This window comes from Cricetulus griseus, chromosome 6, assembly GCF_003668045.3.
Source record: "Cricetulus griseus strain 17A/GY chromosome 6, alternate assembly CriGri-PICRH-1.0, whole genome shotgun sequence".
Classification (NCBI taxonomy): domain Eukaryota; kingdom Metazoa; phylum Chordata; class Mammalia; order Rodentia; family Cricetidae; genus Cricetulus; species Cricetulus griseus.
The window spans coordinates 114,735,635-114,747,705 of record NC_048599.1 but is presented as its reverse complement, the minus strand read 5'-3'; positions in this window follow the sequence as shown (position 1 = coordinate 114,747,705).

The window sequence follows — 12,071 nt, the reverse complement described above, 5'->3', positions numbered from 1 at the left end:
AAAATAAAATTAAGAAATGCAGTTAACATTTCTGGATGGAGGCAGAAGAGGGATTTGGGGGTTGAAGGGAGGGGGATGGGGGAGTGGGACTGAGAGGGGAGGATTAGGGGAGGATGTAAAATAAATAGATGAATTTTAAAAAAGAAATGCAGTCGGGCAGTGGTGGTGCATGCCTTTAATCCCAGCACTTGGGAAGCAGCGGCAGACAGATCTCTGTGAGTTCAAGGCCAGCCTGGAGAAACTCTGCCTCAAAAAGCAGAGAGAGAGAGAGAGAGAGAGAGAGAGAGAGAGAGAATACAAAATGTACATCTTGTAGTGGACAACTATAGGCAAATTCTTTCCTAGCCATGTCAAAATCATATACAATAAAGTGAAAAACTGCTGGATTTCATCACATCAAGTAAACTTTATAGAAAAAAGGGAGACCCCTGATGAGCAAAGTACAAACATGAATGATAAACTGTGAAAAGCACTTTCCCACATATACCAACAACTAATAACCTGATACAGAAAGAACATTTTTACATAAAAAATAAAAGCAATCACAACTTTTCTGTAATGAGAAATACAAATAAAACTGTTCAGATATGTTTCTAATCCATTAGTTTGACAAAAAATCTAAGTTTCACTGCACAGCCTCTTAGTAAGGCTCTTGTGAGAAATAGGGTGGCCCACACCCCATTTTTATATTTTAGCTTACTGGAGAACAAAATAGAAAAGAAAATCCCAACATGGGAGAATTTGACAGTTTCTAATGAAGTTACATATGTATGTACTTTTGGGATAGCAAATCTCACTTAAAAATCTGACTAAAAAATGATGAAAATAGGTATATAGGAGATTATTCAGTGAAGCATTCTCGTTATAGAAAAAAGCTTAGAAATAAACCAAGTGTCTGCTGTAGGATAATGGATGAATGACTCATGGCACACCCACACAGCAAAATACTATGCACAGAAATGATAATGACCAGGAAAGGGAGTACTTAACATAACTTCATAAATTTAGGAAAATATAGCATTTAAAACAAAGCAGGTTAGAGGAAAAACTTGTATGCTATCTACAATCTATATTTTGCAGAGGTTTATGTCAAGTGAAATGATACATTGTAAAACAACAAAAGCAAGTTACCTATGCGAGAATGAGGGGAGCAGAGCAGTGAAAGAAACAGAAGTAGTTTGTGAATTTCTTATAAAATCTGTTCAGTAGACATTGTTGGCAAACTATATAAGATAACTATTATAAAAGACTCGAGTACTAAAAACACCTACATGAAATAATGAACTTGTGTTTAGTGGCACAACTGTACGGAAAAAAATGAGCCGTTTTTAAACACTATAATGAGGGTTGGGGATGTGGCTCAATGTGGAACATATGCTTAATATGTGTGAGAGCCTATGTTCAGTTCGAAGCAGCCACCAAGAAAACAAAACTGAATCATCTTCTCTAACAATATAATCCTCCTGCAATACCTAAAAGAAAGAATTTCAAGGTTAACAACAAAAACAACTCGGTTAACAGTAACAATATCATTGTTCTATCACTGGTGCTATTGCCAGTACGGTTACTGTAATACTCTTTAAGCATAGTCTGAGAATGAGTAAACAAATGAATTTGTGTTTGGGGAAAATTAACTTTTGGTGTGGTACAAATGAGAAACATGAAAAACTGTTTTATGGTAATATCAACAACTCATCCTATAGTTTATATTTAAAACTGCCTATTTCTTAGCATTTGCCCACTGCAAATATCCAGAAGCAGGGACTAGTGAGAATTCAAGGAGCACACAACCATAGTACTCAGGTTACAGTCTCTAAACACCATCTGCTTGTGAGAATTCCCAGAAGCGAAAGCTAATTCCAACTTTGGGGCAGAAATGCTTAGGATGGGCGGGCAGTGATTGCACATGCCTTTAATCCCAGAACTGGGGAAGCAGAGGCAGGTGGATCTCTGTGAGTTCAAGGCCAGCCTGGTGTAGAGAGCTAGTGCCAGGACAGGCTCCAAAGCTATAGGGAATCCTTTCTCGGGAAGAGAAAGAGAGAGGAAGAGGGAGAGGGAGAGGGAGAGGGGGGGAGGGGAGGGAGGGAAGGAGGAAGGGAGGGAGGGAGGGAGAGGATTTGGAATACCCTGCCATACTAAGTATGGAAGCGATTATCAATTGTTGATGCCTTGTCAAAAGGACCTGGAAGCCGATTTGAGCAGACCAATATGAACATCTCCCGTTGGCCACAGGAAACAATGTACAGGAAGCAAGGAGCAGACAGGAAGTAGAGCCAGGATATAAAGTTCACAGCCTGCCACCAAGAGATCTACTTCTTCAAGCTGGCACCACCTCCTAAGGGAACAGTCTCCTAAAACACTCTGCTAGCTGGAGAACAACAGTTCAAACTCATGAGCCTAAGGGGGACTTTTTCTTTCGCAAGTGTAACAGGAACCAGTGATTATTTGTTCCATACAGTTTTGTTGTTGCTATTCTTTTATCTGTTTGCTTCTTTTATGTGTATGGGTATTTGCTTGTCTGTATGTCTGTGCAACAAAGTTGTGTCAGAGGAGGGCAGAAGAGGGTGTTAAATCTCCTGAGATTGCAGCTACAGATAGTGAGTTGTGAGCTGTCATGTGGGTGCTTCAAGTTGAACCCAGGTCTTCTGGAAGAGCAGCCCACTGATGTTCTTTTGCAATGCTGGGGATGGAATCTGAAGCATTTACAGCTTCATATGCATAATATGGAAGTGCTCCTAAAACAATCCTCTATGGACACTAGGATAAGATACTGAAATGCTAAAATTTTCAGGGTCCTTTTAAGATGGTTACTAAATTTACTACTAAAAATATTAGTATTTTCAAACTTAAAAGTCAATATATTACAAACAAACTTCAGACCTCATCACTTCTTACTCCTCTTTGGTCCCTGTGCTTGAAGTTATTTGTATCTACTGTTGTATTGCCAGTAAAACAAAACCAATGCCTTTAGACACGATTCTATTGCTGTAAAGAGACAACATGACCAAGGCAGCTCTTATAAGAGAAAGTACTGAATTTGGATCTTGCTTACAGTTCAGAGATTTAGTCCATTATCATCATGGTGGGATGCATGGCAGCATGCAGGCAGGGACTGGGACAGTGGAAAGAAGGACTTTGAGCTACCCTCCACTTCCCAACCCCAAGATACACTTCCTCCAACAAGGCCACACCTCCTAAACATTCTAATACTTTCAAATAGTGCAAGACTATAAACAGACCTTCACTGGCACCTTCACCTGGTGGAATGAATTCTATAGGACTGAAAAGGTACCTGAAGTTTCTAAGGCTGTTACTTTAAGGGATCATTCCTACAGAGTGTTGAGCAATCTTCCTTCCCAGCAAAAACAACAGGACAGTTCCCACTGCACCTGGTATCACTTATCACCTTCCTGCAGCATGGAAAACCTGTCCCCTAGAAAGACTGGAAAGGCTAATCATACCCTTTAAAAGATCTTGTCAGTAAACTTCTAGTCCTGGCTAAAATTGCTACCCACAGCCCTTCCCAGAATAAGAGTGCCTAAAGATACCTTGCAATTTAGCTTTTTGATATGCTATGTAGAGGCCCTTCCTGAGTAAATGTTTACATTTTGACTCAGAGAACCATGAGATTGTCAATTATGGAGAGAATCTAGGATAGATGGAGGGAGCTACAATATAATATGGAAAGAAGGTCCCAGCTGGGCACAGTGGCACACACCTGTAATCCCAACATTTAGGAGACTGAAACAGGAAGATCGTACTCAGGCGACTAAGTACCAGACCAACCAGGGTTACATAGTAAAACCTTGTCTCACTGAGACAGACAGAGAGGAGAGAGAGAGAGAGGAGAGAGGAGAGAGAGAGAGAGAGAGAGAGAGAGAGAGAGAGAGAGAGAGAGAGAGAGAGAGAGGAGAGGGGAGAGGAGAGAGGAGAGAGAGAGAGAAAGCAGGAGAGAGAAGGAAGGAGGGAGGGAGGGAGGGAGGAAAAAAGAAAAAAGTCAGCTACTGTTTTTTAACTCAGTCCAAAGGAGATATAACTACTTAGTAGGAAATGGCAAATAGACTTCACTTGGATCACTTTTTGCAAGGCCATAAACAGCTCCTCACTCAGGAACTTCTGATTTAGATCTGCATCATATAAGAGTCACATCTTCTCATAGCCACACCAGGTTTGTTGGTTGGTTTTGTTATTGTTATTTGGTTGGGTTTTGGTTTCGGCTTTTTTTTTTTTTCTTCTTTTTTTTTTTTTTTTTTTTTTTTTTTCGAGACAGGGTTTCTCTGTGGCTTTGGAGGCTGTCCTGGAACTAGCTCTTGTAGACCAGGCTGGTCTCGAACTCACAGAGATCCACCTGCCTCTGCCTCCCGAGTGCTGGGATTAAAGGCGTGTGCCACCAACACCCGGCTGGTTTTGGCTTTTCAAGACAGGGTTTCTCATGTGCCACCACCATCCTGCTTGATGAAAGGCATGAGCCATGCTGCCTGGCCATACCAGGTTCTTTAAATACAGTCTGTGCTGTCAAGCTAAGTAGAATAGCATTTGGATTTGCTTTTCTAAAATAAAACCTATCTTTCTGGGTTTCTCAAGGAACAGAAAACACCTCTGTGCCAGGACCTATAACCTTAAGTATCTAAGCCTTCTCCATGAGGGACCATAAAAGTAAACATTTAGAATTTAGATGATTTCAACAGCTTCTAGCTGGAAGTCCTTGAATCATCACTGTTGACAATTTGATTTATTTTTGCAAATGCCCAATACACTCCCCAGGTGCTTTAACTGATTTTCCTATTGCCCATCTTGTCCAGTCTACACTCATGATCCATTTCATTTGGGTCTTTCAACTAATGTTTTACCTATTCATGTTACCCCAGGCCTTCCGAACAAAGGCAAAGGAGTAATGTCTATGTCCTCCTTTCTTACTTAAGAGCCAAAATACGACCACTTTTTTGAGGTTGGAAAAAGAGACACCATCATTAACATGAAAGACAATTGGCAGAGAGACTGAAAACCCTCTCCTACCTGGCCTACATACAACAAACAGTATACCTTAGAAAGGCCTGGAGTATACAAACATGCGAGAGGTAGTGCTTTTTGAGCAGGTTTTTCTTCAGCTGACTACCTCACTCCCATTTCTCTGGAGTGTGTTCCTTTCTTAATAAACTGTCTCTATTTCTCCTTCTAATCATGTCTCTGGTGCTCCAATGGGTATCCTGGGACTCAAATCCACACCTAGAACACAACCAGCAACCACAACTGGGAATCTGGCCATCTGTTCTTGGAACCTTTGCAAACCATAAGTGATGCCTTCTTGGACAGTAGTCCAACAAACTTTCCTCAAACTAATGATACAGTACCCTTTACACCAACAAAGGGGATAAGGGTTCCTTTTGTTTCCAACTTAAACACTTTATTTCAGATACTAATGTTGGAGCTGACTTCAGTATCACTATAGACCCATCAATATAAAAGAGCTCATGTTACACAGATAACCCCAGGAGACCCGAAACCTTCTCATGTACACAGTCCTCAGGAATTCCATAATTCTCAGGTGTGTTACATATTTCTTCCCTTCACGGTGTGCCCAGGTACGTGTGATAAAGCTTCCCATTACACTGTCCTGTATCAAAAACATACTTACACTATACTGAGAGGCACCAAACAGGTGGCTCAACTGGACCAAAACCATAGCCTCTCATCAAGGCATACTTTTAGCAGCCTGTTCCTGGATTCCACTACTCATTGCCCTCCTCCTCTTTTCTCAAAAGTCCACCTTACCTCCAAGTGAAACTTAGTTCTGGGGAATGGCTTCCTCTGCTTCAAATGATCAATTTCAGGCAGGGTAAGGTTGGGATATATAAAGTGTACATGTGAATCAACTGGGCCTCTCAAATGAGAGCATAATTATTTACAAGCCTTCAAGTTCTGGGGAATGGCTTCCTCTGCTTCAAATGATCAATTTCAGGCAGGGTAAGGTTGGGATATATAAAGTGTACATGTGAATCAACTGGGCCTCTCAAATGAGAGCATAATTATTTACAAGCCTTCATTCTCACTACTACTCTTCCATCTTGTTGCAATAATCAGAATTGCAATCTACACCATGGCACTGAGTGGGGCAGTTGGAGAAACAGCAAACAATGCTGGCTGTCACAGACTGTCACAATGTTTATGCCATTATATGACCTTCGGGTAGTGACTTCAAAGCACTGCAGGTGATGAGATTCATTCATAGGTTCATGCTGACTTTGGACAACTGTGCCCTGGATCCTATCTAAGCAAGGCAGATATTGTGTCCTTGTTAATACTTCCTGCTGTATGTTCATTAACATTACAAGTCAGACACAGGAAGAGGTATAAAGGCCATACAACAAAACTCAATTGCTCCATTAAGTAAGAAAAGACAATGGAATGTTCAATTTGAGCCACACTTAAGAAGTCAACCTAACAGGTTGGTAAGGACTCTTCCACTCCCCTCATACTTCATCCTTTTTTTAGTTTAGTTTAGTTTAATTTTTTTCAAGACAAGGTTTCTCTGTGTAGCCTTAGTTGTCCTGGAACTAGCTCTGTAGACCAGATTGGCCTCCCACTCACAAAGATGTGGCTGCCTCTACCTCACAAGTGCTGGGATTAAAGGCACAAGCCACTACCACATGGCAATTCTTTCATTTTTAACCTGTCAAATATACAGCTTCCATACTCCCATACTTCCAAAAGTCCCACACGAAAATGATGATCCTGCACATTTTCCAGTTTCTAATTTAAGAGACACCCATAGTGCATCTTGCTTTCCTACATCATGCACCTACAAGGAAGAAAAAAATTTCAGAACTAGACTTTTACCTTTCTTCATTTGTTAAAAGAAAGGGATGAAAAACCCCTGGTGTTAACCATGGCTAAGACATCCTGTAAAGCTCCTCCAGTTTGGTCTGACAATGATAATTACAAAACCTAAAGGAAAGCTGGGCGTTGGTGGCGCACGCCTTTAATCCCAGCACTTGGGAGGCAGAGGCAGGCAGATCTCTGTGACTTCGAGACCAGCCTGGTCTACAAGAGCTAGTTCCAGGACAGCCTCCAAAGCAATACAGAGAAACCCTGTCTTGAAAAACCAAAACAAACAAACCAAAAACAAACAAACAAAAAAGTGCCTACAGGAAATTGTCTCCTAAAAATAATTTGTTCTCTGGATTCTTATCTTCTCTGTGCTATCAACTCCTAGTAATCGTATATAAGCCAAGAGAGATGTCTACATCATCCAAGGAATTTTAACTTAATATGCCCCGGTTACTCCTAGAAATGGCCAACCTCAGGCTCCAAAAAAGAAATTTTTTAATCTCCTTCCTACCAACCTTTCTCTGTGTAAGAGCCCTAGCTACAAGGGAAACAGCAGGCTCCACTTTTGCACCAGAGACCCTCTTTGCACATTTCCCTTTCTCCCCAATAAAAGCCCACACTGTCTTTATTTCCTTCTTGCTGACACTATCCCGACAAAAAACTAAATGTGCCCACAAGATGTGCTCCCCAGCTTGGTGGAAATCCGGTGCCAAGAATTCCTGTGATCACCACTGAGCATGCACTTTCCCTTATAATAAAAGCCTTCTCTCAACTCTTGTCTAATGCCTGAAGTCTCTCCTGACTGACAAAAGCTTGCAGGATCTCCCTAAGTCTCAATGATGGAAGCAATCCTGAAAGCTTCCTGGTGAAAGGCCACCCCTGGCTGCCCAAATGGGCATTTTAAGGGAAGTTACCCTCCTTCTGAAGGGTTCTCCCCTGGGGTAAAGGACAAGTCCCTCTATCCTGGATGGCTTGCATAAATTCAGATGAACTACCTGTGGAGTCCTAAGGGTGGACAGTGCTCACAGCAATTTACAGCATAAAATGGTAGATGCTTGGCAGGAAAATACCTCTTTTCTGACAATAGAAAAGAATTGAAGGAATTGGATTCCTCAAAAGATTCTTGAACTGACACACCCTAACTGCCCCTCTTGTTCCTAGGGCAATGGAAAATAGCAAGAAGTATGGCAGCATGAAGACAAAGTGCTGGAGAGGTAGCTGAGAGTGACACATTAGGATAGGCAGGCAGCAGGGAGAGTCACTAGGCCTGGCTTGAGCATTTGAAATCTCAAAGCTCACTGCAGTGACACACTTCCTCCAACAAGACCATAACTACTCTAACACACCTCCTAATGGTGTTACTCTTTATGAGCCTATGGGGGCCATTTTGATTCAAACCAGCACAGACTCACCTCTTTGAGATTCCAAAATAAATCAGAGACAAACTGAGATATCCAGCTTCATGGACTGAACAACTACTAAATTCTTGGCTTTCTGTCAGGAAACAGCCATTGTTGTAATAGCCAGACCCACAGCCTGTAAGCTGCTCTAACAAATAATATTCAAGTCTGTAATGTATTTATTTCATCATTGCTCTTATGAATATAGAGTATGAATATAGAAAAATCAGAATGGGTTGCTGTAGTATAATTGCTATCTGAAAAGGGACTAATGGGACAGCTGGGAACCTTTCTGCACAATACAAAACTCATTTCAATCAGAGGGGGTGCTAGAAGCAGATGAAAATGTTGGCCCTTTAAAAATGTTTACATTACCTTTTAACTTATTTATTATGTGTGTGTAGCACAGATGTATTGTCACAGGACAGCTTGCAGGGTCAGTTCCCTCCTTCTACCCTTGTGAACTAGGAATTGAACTCAAGTCATCCGGCTTGGTGGAAACCATCTTTACCCACTGCAAATCATCTTTTATCTAATAACTAAACTGTCTGTGCCCTTAATAAACGTGTGATTTACATTTTCTTATTCTACCTTCTTTCTCCTTAGTGAAAACCCTTGGTGCATTCTCACAGGAACTCCTTGTTGAGCTCTCACGCCCTCTTTGTTCACTCTTCAGTATTGCAGATTTTTGTGTATCTCTGTTTTCCCAAGTACATTTGTGAGATCAGCTGTTAGGATTGGTAGGAATATATTATTTTTGCCTTTTAACTAGTGAAATGTAACTTATTTTTCATAAAATTTTTTATCTATAAAATGTGTTTTCAAGCCAGGCGTTGGTGGTTCACACCTTCAATCCCAGCACTCGGGAGGCAGAGACAGGGGATCTCTGTGAGTTGAGGCCAGCAAGGTCTACAGAGCAATTGCCAGGATAGGTTCCAAAGCCACAGTGAAACCCTGTCTGGAAAAAAAAAAATGTGTTTTCGTTGTTTTGATGAATGTTTTTTGTTGTTTTAGTGGCACTTCCCTTATAATGTTTTTAGTTGTTTTCATTTTGTTTTGTTTTTTTGAGACAAGGTCTCACCAAATAGCCCAAGCTGCCCATGAACCTGAGATACTCCTGCTTCATCTCCCGGGTGCTGGGATTAGAGGTCTTTTTTTCACCATGTACAGGTCATTTCAGTATTTTTAGTCATACAGAGCATCACAGAGGAGTCTGTGCAAAGTTGCTCACTTTTTGATCCTGAGAAGCAAAGAGAGGTACATGGAAAGGAAAAGACAAAGAAAAGAAACTGCTTTCAAAATCTGCTACCTGTGATCCATATCCTCCAATCAGACCCTACTTCTCAATACCATCAAATTTTAAGTCCATCGATGGATTAATCCATTCATTAAGTGAGCCATTATGATGTAATCACTTCTGGAAAGTCCCACGTCTCACTAATTGCACACCAATACATGAGCCTGGAAGAGGTAGATGACACTCAGGCCAAAAGAAGACCCTTTGTCCTGTTCTTAGCTGAATGGTCATGGGAAAAGAAGTCACAACCTCACACAGCCTTAGCATGTGCCCCACCACTGAGCACTTGCTCAGCTGTAGCACTGATGTCTACATCTCACATTTGGTTGACCATGTTCCTAGGAGCCAGAGATGTAAGAAGACCATAGCTTCCCAACATATGGTTGTCCCAACTATGGTTGTTCTTAAGGAGTAATAATTTTCTCAATGTTTTGTTTTTTGTTTTGTTTTATTGTGGAGTGGAATAGCCTTGATATAACTGTTAAGTCCCTATTCATTATGCGATAATGATTTTGTATATTACTTCATGATACAATAAGTAAAAATACACCATTTAGCCATTTCTAGCTGCACACTTGAGTGGCACTTTGCACTCACAACACTATACAATTATCATCACTTCTGATTTCCAAACAGATTTCAACATCTCAAACAGCAACTCTGTACTCATTAAGCAATAATGTCACTCCAACTCTACTCTTCTTTCTGCCCTAAGAATTTGATGATATTCTCTATCACATGAATGTAATCATATACCATTTCTTCTTTTATGTCTGGCTTATTTCACTTACCACTAACCATGTATCATCATTTCTTTTTTAATTTTTTCTCAAGACAGTTTCATTGTGTAGCCATGGATGTCCTAGAACTTTCTCTGTAGACCAGGTAGACCCGGATGGTCTAGAACTCACAGAGATCTGCCTGCCTCTGCCTCGTGAGTGTTGGCATTAAAGATATGTTACCACTACCACCCAGCTGTATCATCAGTTCTTAATTCATCTTCATGTATGTGTATAACACATTTGTTTCTATTTCTTCATTTGGTAAAACCAAATTTGTTCCTACCTTTTGTCTATTACAAACTATTCTGCTATGAATATTATATTGTTACTTCTTCCAGAGGTACTTTTTCATTTTGGGGGTTTTGTTGTTCTGAGACAGAATCTATGTAGCTCAGGCTAGCATTAAACTCCCAGAGATCCTCTTGCCTCTGCCTCCAAAGTGCTGGGATTAAAGGCGTGTACCTCCAAGCCCAGTCACATTTTCATTTTGTTAACTACACATTTAAGTATAAAATTGATGGATTATATGATAACCCTATGGCTAGTCTTTTAAGGAATAGCCAAATTGATTTTACAAGGCAATTGTTCATTTTTTCACTGCAGTGAGTATTGTATGGGGGTTTCAATTACTCCATATCTTCTCCAATATTTAATTTTAAATTAGCATTATGAGGTAGACATGACAGAACATTCCTGTAAGGCCAGCATTTGTGAAGTACAAACAGGAGAATTAAGAGTTCAAGGTTAGCCGGGCAGTGGCACACACCTTTGATCCCAGCACTCAGGAGGCAGAGGCAGGTGGATCTCTGTGAGTTTGAGAACAGCCTGGTCTACAAGAGTTATTTCCAGGACAGCCTCCAAAGCCACAGAGAAACCCTGTCTTGGAAAAAAACAAAACAAAACTGTAAGAGTTCAAGGTTAGCTTTGACTGTATGATGAGTTCAAGACTAGCCTGGACAACATGAGACACCGTCTTAAACAAACAAACAAACAAACAAAAACAGATACAAAAATCAATAATGATAAAAAAGTAACCCATTTTGATATATGGATACATCAAGTAGTATGAATGTTTCACTCAACTTTTTTTTCAATATTTCTTTTTTTTCCAAGTCAGGGTTTCTCTGTGTAGCTTTGGTTCTTCTGGAACTTGCTTTTTGACTATAATGGCCCCAAGCTCACAGAAATCTGCCTGCCTCTGCCTCTGCCTCCTGAGTGCTGGGATTAAAGGTGTGCACCACAAATGCTGGGATACTCTATTTTCAAAGAGTATTTATTTATTCATTTAGTCAGTTAGTTATGTCTTCCACAGCAGGATCATAGTGCTGCAATTACAGACACATTATTTAGGAAATCATACAATAAAAACGGGTGGGTTTCTTCATTTAGCAGAATTGTTTTATGCTTCAATGATATGCATGGATTTGTCTATAATTTCTTTATTCATGTATCCACTACTAAACAGTTCAAATGTTCCCAATATGAGAAAGTATAAATAAAGCTTCTATGTACATCACTGTATCAGAGTACAGGAGTCTGTGTGGACAAACACTCTTTATTCTTGGGCAAATTCTTAAGAGAAGAATGACTGTGGATCATGTGGTTCATCTGTGTTGAAATCTGGGGTGTATGTTCACGTGTATCTGTGCATCTGTGAATGGGGTACATGTGGACGCATGTGTATATACATGTGAAGATCAGAGGTTAATGTCACATATCTTTCTCAATCACTCTCCACCTTAATTTTTTGAGACAGTGTCTCTC